The sequence below is a fragment of the Mesoplodon bidens genome (genome assembly GCF_964165515.1).
Source record: "Mesoplodon bidens genome assembly, chromosome: 12".
NCBI lineage: Eukaryota > Metazoa > Chordata > Mammalia > Artiodactyla > Ziphiidae > Mesoplodon > Mesoplodon bidens.
In genome coordinates this window covers 49443196-49461150 of record NC_138168.1, presented here as the reverse complement: position 1 = coordinate 49461150, position 17955 = coordinate 49443196, and positions in this window count along the sequence as shown.

The window sequence follows — 17955 nt, the reverse complement described above, 5'->3', positions numbered from 1 at the left end:
TAGTAGGTCTGTGTCTTTATTCCCGTTTTACCCCTAGGTTCTTCATGACCTTTTTTTTTTTTTCTTAGATTCCATATATATGTGTTAGCATACGGCATTTGTTTTTCTCTTTCTGCCTTACTTCACTCTGTATGACAGACTCTAGGTCCATCCACCTCACTACAAATAACTCAGTTTCATTTCTTTTTATGGCTGAGTAATATTCCATTGTATATATGTGCCACGTCTTCTTTATCCATTCATCTGTTGATGGACACTTAGGTGGCTTCCATCTCCTGGCTATTGTAAATAGAGCTGCAATGAACATTTTGGTACATGACTCTTTTTGAATTATGGTTTTCTCAGGGTATATGCCCAGTAGTAGGATTGCTGGGTCTTATGGTAGTTCTATTTGTAGTTTTTTAAGGAACATCCATACTGTTCTCCATAGTGGCTGTATCAATTCACATTCCCACCAGCAGTGCAAGAGTGTTCCCTTTTCTCCACACCCTCTCCAGCATTTATTGTTTGTAGATTTTTTGATGATGGCCATTCTGACTGGTGTGAGATGATATCTCATTGTAGTTTTGATTTGCATTTCTCTAATGATTAATGATGTTGAGCATTCTTTCATGCCTTTGTTGGCAATCTGTATATCTTCTTTGGAGAAATGTCTGTTTAGGTCTTCTGCCCATTTTTGTATTGGGTTGTTTGTTTTTTTTTGTTATTGAGCTGCATGAGCTGCTTGTATATTTTGGAGATTAATCCTTTGTCAGTTGCTTCATTTGCAAATATTTTCTCCCACTCTGAGGGTTGTCTTTTGGTCTTGTTTATGGTTTTCTTTGCTGTGCAAAAACTTTTAAGTTTCATTAGGTCCCATTTGTTTATTTTTGTTTTTATTTCCATTTCTCTAGGAGGTGGGTCACACCGTGCATATTTTTAAGGTTGTCCATTTAACATCATGAATATTTTCTGTTGTCCCTAGTATTCTCCAGCATGATATTTAATGCTTCTGCTGTATTATGGGATTAAATTGTTTAGAATGTATAGTTCAGTCTTACATTGTTGGTTACTTAAAGCTTTTTCACCATTTTACTCATTTAAATAACACTCTGATGAACATCCTTATATATAAATTTCCATGCCTAATATATTTTTTATTGGAAATAATTTTCTGGGTCAAAATATGAGAATGGCATTCAGGCTTTTGTAAAACCATCTTTAAATATACATTTTTTCCAATAGAGAATAAGTAATATTATACTTCTTAACAAACATTTTATATACATGGACAGCTTCAGACATTTGGACTCCTATTTAGGTTGGCTCCTCAAATTTCACCTTTTCTGAAAGAAATGTTTTGTTCTTGTCTTTCTTTTACACTTTTAACTCCATTACTTGTAGAGTAATTCTCTCTGGAGCTAAGCACCTCCATTTTCCAGGTTATCTTGTGACATGATGAATATTGCCATTCTTCCATCACTATTGTCTTCCTCCATTTATCTACCAGAACTTTTCTGTTAATAGACAGGATATCTAACACTATTCCAAGCAAAAAACTCTTATTCAGATATTTCCTATAATAAACTTAAAATAAGACCTGAACTTACTAATGTAAACATTATTATATATTTCTTGCTTTGTAGTCAAAGCTACTTTTTTGTTGTTTTATATTTTTCTAGGAAAAAACAGGATGACATAGCAAGAATCTCTGGTTCTTTAATCTTCATAACAAATAATACTTTCAACAAAGCTTCTGTGGCATGACTCCCAAGGCTAGAACTTTACACACACAGTCACAGACAGCAGCCTGGTCACTTGCTAAATCTTAGCACTTGTGAATGCTGCAAATGTATTTTAACTAATTTATATACACTAACTTGTTTAGGATAATTAGCTATTTGATCAACATGCTCTAGGTCAAGTTACCCCAGCAACAAATTTCACAAGTTGGTTCACAATGATTAAACAGATTTATCCAGTGTTTTGCTGAGGTCTTATTATGGTTTGGATACTAAATCAATAGATAATAACATTCCACAAGAGAAAGCACCAGGTCAGATGGGTTCACTGGTAAATTCTACCAAACATTTAAGGAAAGAATTATATCAGTTCTCTACAATCTCCTCCAGAAGACAGAAGCAAAAGGAATACTTCCTGATACATTCATGAGGCCAGCATTACCCTAATACCAAAACCAGACAAAGACATTGTAGAAAATGAAAACTACAGAATTATATCTCCCATGAATATATGGAATAACCCTCAAAATATTAGCAAATAGAATCTAACAAGGTATAGAAATAATTGTATACCATGGAAAAGTAGTATTTATCCCATATATTCAAGGTTGGTTCAACATTTGGAAATCAATTGATCGTAATCCATTGCACCAGCCAGGTAAAAAAGAAAAATCGCATAATCATATCGATAGATACAGAAAAGGCATTTGACAAAATACAACACCCATCCATGATAAAAACTCTCAGCAAACTAAGAATAGATGGGAACTTCCTCAACTTGATAACAAACATCTGCAAAAAACCTACGTCTAGCATCATACCTAATGGTGAGAAACTAGAAGCTTTCCCACTAAGATCAGGATGAAGGCAAGGAAGTTCCTCATATAGATTTTCAGCATCTTTCTGGAAGTCCTAGCTAGTGCAATAAGACATTACTATAAAGCCTCACTCATCAAGACAGTGTAGTATGGGCAAAGAATAGACAGATCAATGAAATAGAATAAAAAGCCCAGAAATAGACCTCCATAAATATAGTCAACTGATTTTCACAAAGGAGCAAAGGCAACACAATGGAGAAAAAATGGTCTTTTCAACAAATGATGCTAGAACAATACTGGACATCTATGTGTACACATGCACGCACACACACAAATGAATCTAGGTACAAAATTTACACTCTTCCTTAATGTTAACTCAAATAGTTCATAGTATTAAATGGAAAGTAAAAAATTATAAAACTACTAGAAGATAATTTAGGAGAAAATCTATATGACATTGGGCACAATGATGGCTTTTATTTTTTAATTTTTAGTTTTTAATGTTTTCATTTTCCATTATAGTTTATTACAAGTTATTGAATATAGTTCCCTGTGCTAGAAAGTAAGACCTTGTTGCATATCTATTTTATATATTGTAGTTTGTATCTGCTAGTCCCAAACTCCTAATTTTCCCTCCCTGCCCCTTTCCCCTTTGGTAACCATAAGTTTGTTTTCTGTGTCTGAGTCTGTTTCTGTTTTGTAAATAAGTTCATTTGTATCATTCTTTTAGGTTCCACATATATATGATATCATATGGTGATTGTCTTTCTCTGACTTACCTTCATGTAGTACGATAATTTCTAGGCCCATTCATATTGCTGCAAATGGCATTATTTCATTCCTCTTTATGGCTGAGTAATATTCCATTGTCTATATGTACCACATCTTCTTTATCCATTCATCTGTCGATGGACATTTAGGTTGCTTCCATGTCTTGGCTATTATAAATAGTGCTGTTATGAACATTGGGGTGCATGTAGGTGATGGCTTTTTAGATACGATAACAAAGGCATGATCCATGAAGGAAATAATTGGTAAGCTGGACTACATTAAAGCTAAAAACTTCTGCTCTGCAAAAGATACTGTACAGAGAATGAGAAGACAAGCCACAAGCTGAGAGAAAATATTTGCTAAACACATATCTGATAAAGGACTGCTTTCCAAAATATACAAATTACCCTTAAATCAATTATCAGAAAACAAAATTTTGATTAGAAAATGAGCAAAAGACCTAAGCAGACACTTCACCAAAGAAGATATATGGATGTCAAATAAGCATATAAAAATATGTTCAACATTATATACCTTTAGGGAATTGCACATTAAAACGATGAAATACCACTACACAACTATCAGAGTGGCCAAAATCCAAAATGATACCAAATACCAGTGAGGACGTGGAACAACAGGAACTCTCATTCATTGCTGGTGGGGATGCAAAATGGTACAGTTACCTTGGAAAACAGTTTGGCAGTTTCTTACAAAGCTAAACATATACTTACTCTATGATCCAGCAATTGTACTCCTTGATATTTGCTCAGAGGAGTGGAAAACTTATGTTCACACAAAAACCTGCACATGGATATTTGTAGAAGCCTTATTTGTAACTGCCAAAAATTAGAAGCAGCAAAGATATCCTTCAGTACGTGGATGAATGAATAAATTGTGGTACCTCCAGACAATGGAATATTATTCGGTATTAAAAGTAAATGAACCATCAAGCCATGAAAAGACATGGAGGAAATTTAAATACAGAGTACTAAGTGAAAGAAGCCAATATTACAAGGCTACATACTGTATGATTCCAACCATATGACATTCTGGAAAGGGCCAAACTAAAGTGACAGTAAAAAGATGAGTGGGGGGCTTCCCTGGTGGTACAGTGGTTGAGAGTCCGCCTGCCGATGCAGGGGACACGGGTTTGTGCCCCGGTCTGGGAGGATTCCACATGCCGCGGAGCGGCTGGGCCCGTGAGCCATGGCCGCTGAGCCTGCGCGTCTGGAGCCTGTGCTCTGCAACGGGAGAGGCCACAGCAGTGAGAGGCCCGCGTACCACAAAAAAAAAAAAAAAAAAATGAGTGGGTACCAAGGGGTAGGGGGTTAGGAGGAATGCACAAGTAGAGCACAAAGGATTTTTTTTTTTTTTTTTTTTTTTCCTTTTGCGGTACGCGGGCCTCCCACCGCTGTGGCCTCTCCCGTTGCGGAGCACAGGCTCCGGACGCGCAGGCCCAGCGGCCACGGCTCACGGGCCCAGCCGCTCCGCGGCATATGGGATCCTCCCAGACCGGGGCACGAACCCGTATCCCCTGCATCGGCAGGCGGACTCTCAACCACTGCGCCACCAGGGAGGCCCCGAGCACAAAGGATTTTAAAGGCAGTGTAACTATACTGCATGGCACTATAATGGTGGATACATGCTATTACACATTTTTCAAAACCGTAAGGTATAGAACACCAAGAGTGAACCCTACATAAACCTTAGACTTCGGGTAATTATGGTGTGTCACTGTAACAAATGTTAAGACTCTGGTGTAGGAAGCTGGTGAGGGAGGCAGTGAGTATGTAGGGGCAGGGGTGCCGGGGAAACTCTGTATCGTCTGCTCCATTTTACTGTGAAAGTAAAATTGTTATAAAAATAAAGTGTATTCATTTATTTATTTTTAAATCACTGGGAGGTAGGAGCAGGACTGCCTGTGTTCACTTCTAAAATTATGGGGCTCTTGTTCTTACTTGCTGTCACCTGCTTCACTGAATTCCAGGGCAGGGATGATGTATGATGCAAATCCTGACCGTAGTGCTTCTCCACTGGCAGAGCGTTTTCAGGGGTAGGGATAGCTGTACTCCACTGCTTCCTCACACCACCGTTGGTCTTAGAGCAGTTATCACCAATAGTATTATGAAACCTGCCCCCGTCTTGAGAAAATAGACTTGCATACTCTTAGAGATTCTGTGGGGAAAAACTGAAAGTGAAAATATTCTTGATTTATGTTGGTACCGATCCACTGACCTTGTTTCACGTTTGAACTAAAGGAATTCTGGATTGAAAACCATCTAAATCTGTGTCTATCTGTTCATATATCACACTTAAATCTATAGTGAACAGTGAAGTGTGCTGTACTGTAAAGATCCCTAGTATTCTGAGAGCCCGTAAGAGAGAGACTTAACCTACACTGTGGAGCTGAGGAAGTAAATCGAAGTCTTCCCTGAAGAAGTGGCTCTGGTGGATCGTGATTAATTGATAGGAATTAACTGAGAAAATGTGAGCCTGCTGTGCTCCCCATCCTAACTTAACCAGGCCCTTTCCTCCTCCACGTTACCAAGAAATGAGATTCATCTTCTCTGGTACCAAGCTAAAGAGAATGAGATATTAGACTAATTACAGGCATAGTAAACCTACACAATGATTGGAGAACTCCAGATCCCTCCTCTGGGTGTCTTCTGGAATGCTTACAGCCAGATTTCTATATCCCAGTAGGAAAGGTGGAAGATTTCTCCCTGGAGAAACATTTTAGCTTCCAGATACCGATATTTACCGGGTACCTGAATGCGATAATTTGGTGCTCACCTAATTTCCCATGGTGAAGCCCAGCATCTAATGAGTCCCATCACTACTTATAGAATGTCCAGTCATTTTTAGTCAAAAATCCAGAAATAACAACATTAAAACCACTAGACTAATAAAACAGTATTTAGTAAGTTTTCAAACTCTAAACTGACATGAAGCTCAGGGGCATGATGTTACAGGATGGCTTATAACATGAAAATGAGGAAGTTGTTTAACCTTTACAATGATTGACTATTACAATGAGGGTTCCCAGATGGCCGGGGATGGGTTAAAAGTGAATATCTTATACCAGTTTTATGAAATGATTCAAGTTTCCTTTATGATTATCAGAAGCATTTACAAGAAAAAAGTTAAGTTTTTCTTATGTTTATAAAACAAGCTTATGTAGCTTAAATGGTTTTATCTGCTCAGAGAATTTTCAAGTCTATTCTCCATTTTATATTTAATTTTAACAGAGCTTTAGTCTTTAATATGAATGAACAGCAAGGACAAGCAGATATTTGAGGAAATCCTCTAATATGAAATATAGGATTTAACCTCCCTCATAAGAAAAAAAAAGAAAACCAGAAAAATATACCTCAGGGAACACAGACAATACTAGAAAGAGAAGAAAATATCAATAAATCTATAATCAATATTTTCAGAGAAATAAGACAAAAATTGATTTTACATGTATATAAGAATTATATGTCAAAATGAATAATTGGAAAAAAATTTAAAGCCCTTAGAATTAAAAACAACATAGAAATTAAAAATTCAGTACATTTTTGAGTTGAAGAAGTGGAATAAAAGGCAAAGAAATGGACAATAAGTTAAAAAATATAAGACAATTAGAGGATCTGGCAGGCTTACATGCTACTAATAAGAGTTCCAGAATAAATGGAAAAAAGAGAGAGGAGGAAAATATCAAAGAAATGTTAAAAGAAAATGCCCAGAAACCAATCGCATGGATTCTTAGGTAAAAACGGACAACTCAGTGCCAATGAATAAAACCCATTTTGAAATCTCAGATCATTGGAGATGTTGGAACATTGGAGGCTCTCAGATTTTCCAGAGGTAGATAACAGATGGTCTATAAAAGATCAAGTTACATGCCACGGTCATGTTTCCATAATTACAGGAAAGCTGGAAGCTAAAAGATTACAGAGCAATGCTAACAGAATTCTGAAAATAATTTCCAACCCAATCCTACACCTAGCCAAATTTCCACTCAAGAGTAAACAGAGAATAAAGGTGTTTGAAAGAGAGCAAGAATTTAAAACATTTACTTCCTATGTGTGCTTTCTTAAAAAGCTGGTGAGAAATGTTCCATCCTTATTAAGGTGTGAACCAGGCATGAGGAAGATGTGGTATCCACAAAACAGGGAATTCAGCGTAAGGGAGATTTCAACACAAGAGAGGATGATAGTGAAGGGAGTTCCAAGTAGAATAACTGTGTAGCTAACTGAGAGGATGGTTGTTTGCAGATGTTTTCAAAAGGATGTTTTTCTCAGAGTATGTGCATTTTGATGATTTGAAGAAATGAGAATTTTTACTTTGAATTATTGGTATAATCTTTAAGTCTTTGATAATTATATAATAGTTTGCATTATTTAACACCTATATTGTGCCTGGCACTATTTCAAACATTTGACATATATTTATTCACTTTAATTAATTAATTTACTAATCCTCTGACATAGATATTATTATTCTTTTACCCTGAGGACTTAGACTGCTGCTTAGTGGCAGAGCCAGGATTCAAACTCAGGAAGTCCACCTCCTGATTTTGTGCTCCCAGCCACTCCCTATCTTCTTCTCGTACAATCACTAGTTGGACTGAAAATTTTCCTAATATGAGAATGTAATCAAAAGGCTTTTTCTTTCTAATTTTATACTGCCTTATAGATTCGAGAGTTGAAATTGTGACTTTTTCTGCCTTATCTTTATAAAAATGTCAAAATTTAGTCCTATTGTTGGGTTTTAGCAGAAATGTTATATGTCAATATATTTTGCCATCAGTGTTTAAAAGAGAAGGAAATTAGTAAGTGCAACCAACTTCCAGGGGTGATTTTATAAGATAGCAGCATGCTTTACTGCTTTCTACCTAACATTACGTTTCAATTTTAAGCATTTAACTGTCTCTCTTATAGATGAAACAATGGTTAGAAGAAAGACATTCTATACTTTTCTGTTAGAATTCAAGGTAGATTCTCCTTATATTGGAGTCCACAGAAGCTAGTATTACAACGGAGCTCTTTTGTTGTTGTTTTTGTTTGTTTTTTGAAGTGTAGTTGATTTACAATATGATATTAGTTTCAGGTGTACAACTTGTGAGTCAACTTTTTTATAGATTATACTCCATTTAAAGTTATTACAAAATAATTGCTATATTTCCTATAATGGAGTTCTGGTAAAATAAATGTCTTTATATGTAGTTCAAGTTAGTTGAAAGAGCAATTTTTGTCTACTAATAAAGCCTAATTAAGAGCTTGCATCTGTCACTAACTATCTCTGTCAACTTAGAGCCAATATCACCTCTCTGTACACATATGGAGTATAAATGGGGATAATAATAAATGGGGGTACCCCCTCAAGTGTAGATTTATGGCTTGTATGAGGCTCAACACACATTGATGGATTATGAAGTATTTAGCAAAGCACATGAGTAAGTGCATCCCTTTTTTCATTTTCTGGGTCATAAAGGCTGAGAAATGCTGTAGCAGACAGAAAACTAACAACGATTATTCTTGCCCTGGAGAAATTCACACTCTGATGAGGAAGACAAACAACACACTTGCAAAGCACTATAAAAATTGCTAAAATAAGGGTGAGTGCAAACTTCTATGGAGCACAGACACAAGAATCCCTGTTTCCCTAGTCTATTGATATTCCCAGTCTCCTAGACAGCTGTCACCACCTTCTCTCCTCAAATTTCCAACACCTGCTAACCCACCTTCTCTGTCAGCTGATCAGCTTGCTCTTTTGTGGACTCTGAAACAAAGATAATGCCAAGGCCACCATCACCATATCAAGTCATCTACCAGATGTACATCCACATGCTCTGCCATACTGTCTACTTTCGTAAATGAACTATCCATGGTCATATGCAAAGTCTGTCCTCTCTGTGGGCACTAGGTCATATCCCGTCTCAAATCAAAGAAGACATTATTCTAGTAGCTAGTCCTCTCTCTTCTTCTACATCACCATTTCCCCGTTTACTAGGTCATTCTTGGAAGCATAAAAACATGCTGCTATTTCTCCACTCCTCCTTTTAGAAATGAAACCTTTTCTTGAAGCCACTCCACCAGCCAGCTATTGCCCGATTTCTTCCCTTTATAGCAACAGTCCTTAGAAGGGTTGCCTACCTTTCCTTTCACTCTCTCTGATTCCTCTCCCCACGTTGTGTCTTCAACAAGCTCCAAGCGAGCTGTAGTCCCCAACCACTTCACTGAAACTGCACTCAACACTAGCGACTTCTGCTTTGCTAAATCCCATGGACAAGAATCAGTTCCCCTCTTGCTTGATTTGTGACCAGCCTTTGACACACATGTCCCTTCTCCTTAAAGAACCTTCTCTACTTGACTGTCAGGTTGTTTTTCACACATTCTCATTACTTTCTCCTGACTCCTCTTGGCCCATTTTTCCTCATCTCTCTTATGTCTTAGTTTTGGAGACTTCTCCCCGCCCCCTGGGCTTAGTACTTGCTCCTCTTCAATCCTCTACCGAGATTCACACCCACACCTTTAGCATCTTGTCTCAACTCATGGTAATGTGTATGCTTTGTATGTCAGAACCGCCATATCTGTATCTCCACTCAGGACCTCTCACTTGACCTCTAGGACCAGAGGCAAATTATATTAAAGCAAATGGAGTTTAAGCTTTGGGTCCCTCACTTGCACGAATCCCTTTCAGGGCTCTGGGTTTTGATCATATGGGCTACCATTTTTGTAAAATGTACTGAAGACTCTGTGTAATGGAAATTTGTTATGATGCTGAGTCTCTAGCTCTCACACCTCTCCTCCTGTCCTTACGCATTGGAACAGCCATAGGCATTTTGAAGATATAGGCAATGGGATGTTGGCTATAATGCAGAGTGCGAGTGATTTTTTTTGTATGTAAGGCACAGACTTCTTGCAGTCCTGTAAATGGGGAGTATGTCTGTTTTTGGTTAGAGGTGTGGGAAAAATTAGGAGGAAGGAGGAGAAAAGTAGGCACCATGTAGTCACAAGAAATAAGCTGAAAAGAGAATTTCAGCAACGTATTATGAAGAGATTCTTCTATCAGTTTAGAGCAAATGAAAAAGCAATAGACTAGAAATGTTTCAGAAAATTTAGTAGTTTGCTACACACTGGGCTTTGTATCAGTGCTGTATGATTAGAGGGGCCTTTTTATTTGTGACTTGCAACCATCCTTCCATGACAGTTGGATACATAAAATTTGAGAGAGTTCAAAAGAACACATAAAAGTTGAGAGGATTCAAAAGTCTTATATTTTACATATAAATGATCAGTAGATAATGAGAAGATACAATATGTTCAACATATTCATTGGTGTATTTATGAATTCAGTCAATCATTAACAACTATTAATTGAGTATATACTATATTCAAAGCAGTATGCATATATGAAGCAGTCTCCACACATTTCTCTCAGGGAGTCTCCTAAAGGAGTTTACAAAACATTCAGGGTAATAAAATATAGACATGTAAGAAGTACAAGGTAATATATGAGAATAGTTAAATCACAGGTTTAGGCACAAATGTAGCAATAAAGCAAAGATCTCGTAAGGTAAAGTGAGTGGAATTGCTTAGGTAACAATGAAGAGTTGAGAAGAGAGAGCACCGGAAGATTGTATTAACCATTCATATTGGGCAAGATTACAGAGGGTCTTAGAAGAGAGGTTAAAGGGATATTAATTTTTTCTTGAAGAAATAAATCTTCCTTAGTAGTTCTATGAAAAGATATAATATTTTTTCATTAAAATTTTTTTCAGAAGTTAGCCAGGAAAATTATCTACTTATAATAAGTTTCCTGCTTCTGGGAGCAGTTTACTTTAAATACCAGAAGTGTTAAAAATATTAGTATAGCTATAGTTTAGTATATACTATATACTTAGTATAGCTATACTAATATAGTATAGCTATAGTTTAAAGAATAAATAAAAGTGGTAATTAAAAGCCACATACTGCGAAGAGAGTTTTTTCCTTTATTTTCTGTAAGAAAACAAAAAACATATAGGAATGTTCCCAAGATGATAAGTCTTCTGTTGGGAAGGGGTGGGGGGCTGCCTTGCAGAAGTTGAGTGCAGAAGTGCAGGAGATGAGTTGTCATCAACTTTTTTTCACTAAACTTTGACTGTTACTCAGCCCTCTATCCTGGCCCTGGGTGAAGAATTAAAGATCAGATATAATCCCCAGAGTCTCTATTAATAGAGGTTAGAAATCATTCAAATAAAAATTCAAACACTGATATTGTATTTGTGTCTTGTAGAAGATTATTTTGTCCAAGGGTGTCAGGTTGAGACCAGAGGCAAGGATAGCAATAGAGTTTTGACATAATTCATGGGAATAATAGTAAGAATGTACGATAAAGAGATAATTGCTTGAATAAAAGCATTCAACCTTAAAACCATAATATATGCAAGGATATCCTGAGTGAATTATAAATAATTTGGTCAAAGTTGAACACATTTAGCAGAGCTGAAATTTGAACCCAACAGTTTGCTTCCAGAGCATGTACTGTTAACCATTGAACTGTCTCCAAACATAAAATGAATTGAAAGGTTTATTCTTTTTTAATGAAGGTATTGTTAAAGAAAAATAAACTGAATTTTGTGATTACAAATTTGAACTGAAAAAACCTAGTGAAGTGGCACAATTATTGCCTTAACAGCCTAAGAGACATTTGTCTGAATTCTGACTCTACTACTTGATATCTCAGCAACCTTATTCAAACTATTTAATTTTCTAATTTCTCTGATTCTCAGTTGTATCATCTGTAAAACTGGAAAAAATATCTATTTTGTAGAGATTAAATATGTGTATGTGTATAATAAATAATAGCCCATAGTACACATTTATATGGTAGGTGATGCTGCCATTGATTCACAATTCTAAGCCTAGGTAGCATGGTAAATTATGATATTATTGTAGAATATACAAAATGAGGAAAGAAAATGTATTTGTGTTGAGACTTTCATATATATAATAAATTATTTATTATTTATTTTGCTTAATTGTGAACAAACACCTATGTATAAGAAAGAGGAAAGAAAAAATAAATTTTTTAAAAGAGAGAAATTAGATTAGAATCCAAATAATCATTGCAAAGCACACTCCACTCCCTCTTCTACTGTTAAAACGTGGGGGCCTGGGCAGGATGGGAGGTATTAACAAATCGAGAGTTTGTTGACACTGGGAGAGGTAAAAATAATTAATCTTGTAAAGTAAAAACAAGAAATAGCATTCTTTGTGAAATAGATGAGATCCTATTTCTTCACTCTTAAGGATGGGTGAACTCTGTTGAGGCCAGCATATCTCCCATTCTACAGATTATCTGTTAGGCTGAATGACATGCCAAACCATGTAATCAGTTTTCATGCATTTACATTTACTATACCAATAGGTGTAAATGCTCTGTGGATGACTAAAAAATAAGGAGAGGGATAAAAGGAGTCATTAATGGACATGCTAATAGTAAAATATTTGTTTTATGAGGGAAGATAAGAGGGAGAATAAAGAATACTACTCCTGGAGCAATTCCCTTGAAAAAGAGGAAATAATTTTTTTTTTAATTGAGAAGAAAGATCATGCTGTGAGATAGGAAAGCAGAAAAGAAATGTCCTCTTGTCAAGGCCAGTAACATAAGTGAGAATCCTTGTTGGGGAAGGAATATTCCAAAGTGGAAAGGACAGGAATTGAATATAGACTCCCCTAAAGATATCTTATTTTTTAAATTTGACTTTGAAAATCTGGAAATATTTTACATAATTAGGAAAGAACATCAAAGCAAGATGAGACAAAGAGAGCAACACCTAAAAAACTGTAACAAAATGAAGCAAGTAAATCTAACTCTGTATATCCACCATGAGATTTATATCCTAAGGTCAAACAAACTGCAAAAAAATCCTTAAACTGATTTTGTAATCATGGTGTTATTAATATTATAACATTGGCATGTTGATTCTGAAAGTATGTGCACATGTGCAAACACACACACAGGTAAGAAATCATCTTAATGTCTTTAGCGTATTAGTTTCTTATTGCTGTTGCATCAAATCACCACAAATTTAGAGGCTTAAAAACCACACAAATTTATTATAGTTCTGGAGGTCAGAAGTCTAAAGTAAGTTCACAAGGCTGCTTCCTTCTGGAGATTCTAGGGAAGAATGTCTTTCCTTGCCTTTTCTAGTTCTAGAGGCCACCTACATTCTTGGGCTCATGGCCACATGCTCCATATTCAAAGCCAACAGCACAGCAATTTCCAAAGTACCTTTCTGTTCCTCCGCTTCCAGTATCACATTGCCTTCTCTCTGTGTAAGACTCTCTTGCCTCTTTCTTATAAGGATCCTTGTGATTATAATGGGCTTGCCTGGATAATTTTTCCATCTCAAAATCCTTAATTTAGTCACATCTGCAAAGTCCCTTTTGCTATGCATGGTAATGTGCTCACAGAGAGTAGGACATAGATCTTGTTGGGGCCCATTATTGAGTCTACCACAACTAGGGACTAAGAATTTTAGTATTATATATATTTAAATGAATAAATAAAGCTAGGTTTATTGAGCTTGCTACATGAAAAGAAATGTACTTCAGAGGTATGAGATATCTTAGAATGGGAGAATTTATGGAAGGATACATAAAGGGCTTGGGGGCCTAAGGTATTGTTGATAATTTGTAAACTAAGCAGGTTGCTGGCACATTCAGATTATGTGAAGTTACCATGAGATCAGTTTATCTATGATCTTAGTCTTGGAGCTAAGACTGAATGAGTTAATACTACAACTATTTCAGTTTAGCTATTCTGTGACGTACTTCATGGTTGGGTTTCTTAAATATATCTCTCTTATTAGACATAGTACGGTCCACTTTGCACATGCAGTTTCTGTTTTAAATATCAGTACCCTTCCTCCAGGGTGGAAGCCTAAGAAATGAATAAATCATTATCTTCTGAGGATGTAATCAATCTGAATTTATACCACTGTTTGATGGATTGTGATCATTTGTTGAATTTTTAATGCAAGGTAAAAGACAGTGGAGGAACATCTTTAAAACACTTAACCTGTCAACCTAGAATTGTAAACACAGTGAAAATACTTTTCAAAAATGAAAGCAAAATAAAGATATTTAAAGACATATAAAAGATAAAAGAATTAATCACACCAGACCAGCACTACAAGAAATGTAAAAGGAATTCTTTCAGGAAAAATAAAAATGACAACAGATGGAAATTTGAATCTATGCAAAGAAATGTTATACAAATATATAAAGTATATAAGTAGGATTAAAACAACTCCTTATTTAATAAATAAGATTTTAAAAGATAATTGGCACTTCTGATTTCTGGTCATTCAAGAAACAGAGAAGTTGCCACTCCATCCTAACCAGTTGAACAAACTAAAAAATCAACAAGATTTTTAGATCCATCAGAGAAGTGAGGTCATAGGGCAAACCTCTGATGCCAAAGGTGGACAGACAGACAGGCAGATACAGATAATCACACCTTATTGGAGCAGAAACCCATCTCTGTGTGAACCACTACTGGGCTGGGAAAACCTGAACTACAATCAATGAATTGCTGGAGTCTCAGTGTAGTCAAGCCTGAGAGATAAAATCTCCAGGGGAGTCCCAGTCTTTGGGGATGTCTCTACACTTTTGTGAGTTTAACTTCCGCTTTAGATCCCATGGACTTTAAAAGGATAAAAAGGGAATACTCTATACAGATTTGATAACCTAGATGAACTGGACCAATTTCTTGAAAGACATAATCTGCCAAAACTCAAATGAGAATAAATAGACAACCCAAATAGGCATATATCTATTAAAGACATTAAATCAATAGTAAAAACTTTCTTTAAACAAACAAAGAAAAAAACAAGGTTCACTGGTGAATTTTACCAAACACTTAAGAAAGAAATTATATTGATTCTCTACAATCTCTTTCAGAAAACAGAAGTAGAAGGATTACTTCCTAACTCATTCTCTGAGGCTATCTATCATTATCCTAATCCCAAACCACACAAAAATGTTATAAGAAATGAAGACTACAGATTCATAGGTCTCCTGAACATATACACAGGAATCCTCAAGAAAATATTAGCAGATAGAATCCAGCAATGTATAAAAATAATTATATTCTACAAAGAAGTGGGATTTATCCCAGATATGCAAGCCTGGCTCAACATTTGAAAATCAATTAATGTATCCTGTCAATAGACTACAGAAGAAAAATCACACAATAATATCAATAGATGCAGAAAATACACTTGACAAAATAGAATACCATCCATGACAGAAACTCTCAGTAAACTAGGAATAGAGGGGAACTTCCTCAATTTGATAATGAACATTGACAAAAATCTACACCTAACATCGTACTTAATGAATTGAAACTGGCAGTTCTTCTGTTAAGATGGGGAACAAGGCAAAGATGTCCCCTCTCACCACTGCTTTTCATTATCATACTGGAAGTCCTAGCTAATGCAATAAGACACCAAAAGGGAAAAAAAAGATATACAGAATGTGAAGGAAGAAGTAAAATTGTGTTTGTTGGCAGAAGACAAGATCATCTATGAGAAAATCTGAAAGACACACACACAACCTTCCTGGACCTAATAAACAATTATAGCAAAGTTGCAGGATGCAAGGTTAATATGTAAAAGTCAATCACTTACCTCTATGCTAGTAATAAACAAGTGGAATTTGAAATTTAAAAAAAAGTATCGTTTACGTTAGCACCCCAAAACGTGAAATACTTAGATATAAATCTAACAAAATATGTACAAGATCTATGAAGAAAAGTACAAAATTTGTAAATAAAGAGCAAGGATCAAGCATTTATCCCACCTTTTCAGTATAAATATACCTCAGGATAACCATAAGTTGATAACGATTCTTTCTGTATGTAAAAATTGCAGCTAATATAGAAAGAATAACAAAATTAAATGTCACTATTATACCACTTTTAATGAAAAATGGTAAAATGAGCATAATTCTCCCTCTCTCTTTCTTTCCCTCTTAAGCAAGTTTGAATTGGGTTTCTGTTACTTGCGATGTGTTAGGCAGTATAGTGGGTGATATACTAATACATTTCTAGGAAGCACAATGGATTCCTGACAACATTTATTTTACAACACAAGTCTCTGTAATAGGAGAACTCAGCCAGACATACAGGAACCTGGCTTAGGCTCAGAAAAACATTTTTGATAAATTGTCATTACGCCATTCAATACACTGTTAAGAACACTGTGAAAATAATAGGTAAAAGTTAATTTATGTCCTCTATTGTTGTAACTAAGAGAAAATAGAAAAAAAAAAATTAGAATGGAACAAAGTCTAACCTTCCACACACAACAGTAACATTTTATACTGTATTTTGTGCAATGGTTACCCAAATGTCATTTGAATTCTTTGATCATAGGACATTCACTACTTTTAAGGTGGTTTTCTCATAAAATTTCACTGATTCTTTCTGTCATTCCTTAAATGATATGGTTTCCAGATATTTTATCCTTCTGTTTACTTATTTCTATTTCCTATTTCCTATAGTATGGTTCTCAGAACAGAAAAATAATATTACAAGTATAATCTCATTAGTGAGATTCTTCTGGGACTACTGCTTTCACTGACTCCAATGAGTAAATATTTTGCTTCCATTTGTGTTTTCAAGCATCCTACATAGAGTTTTCCAGGCTTGGTGTCTGGTCACAGATATTCAGGATCTGGGTAGACATGGGAAACAAGGGTATGCAGTACTATTAAACCAGAAATGCAGAGCCACTAAACGTGAATTTTTTTAAAAAACAGATTTGGGTATGGATATTATGAGCAAACAAGAGTTGTTCAAGAATGGAAGACTTGGACAAGTTGTACAACTTAAAATTTCCTCTATAGCCAACACTGTTTTTATTGGATGACATGCCAATAAAGTCACATTTAACCATGGTATGTTTTACATGCTGTTTAGCTTCAGACTTTAAGGTTAATTTATTCAAATTATCAATTAATGATCTCAGTTTATTTTTTCTCTTAGTAACTGTGTTTAGGTTAGGTTTCTTCTCTCTTAGACATATGAAGTTAATTCTATCAAACCATACCTGGAGCTTTATATGTACCCATTATGACCTCCATAATTTGGCAATAGAAATCTTTTCCATTCATACCCAACTAATGTATTATGTATCACTCCAGGTTTTATGTTATTTATAACACTGATAAACATATATTCCATGTTTTTATATACAATGATAATTAATGTTAGGGACAGGTAGGAACAAGAACTGTGTCCTGTGAGAAAACACAGAAACATCACTTAAGTTTTCATGGATCCATTAATTAACCCTTTTGAAATGATTATTTCAAAGATTTGATATCTATTTAACAGGATTACCATTCTGCAAAATTTTTCCACCTTGACCACAAGAATATCCTGATAGGCTTTGTAAAATTCTTGGAGAAAATGAACACACTTCATCTTCAGGATTCCTTTGGCTTACTAATGTTAGGAAATGAGTTTAGTTTTATATCATTTATTCTCAATGGTCCATTGCTATCTTCTAATAATTCAATACAGTAAACATTTTCAGTCATTTAAAAACAATCCATTTAAAGCTTTCTAGGGATGGATACGTTTACTTGTTTATATTTTCTAGA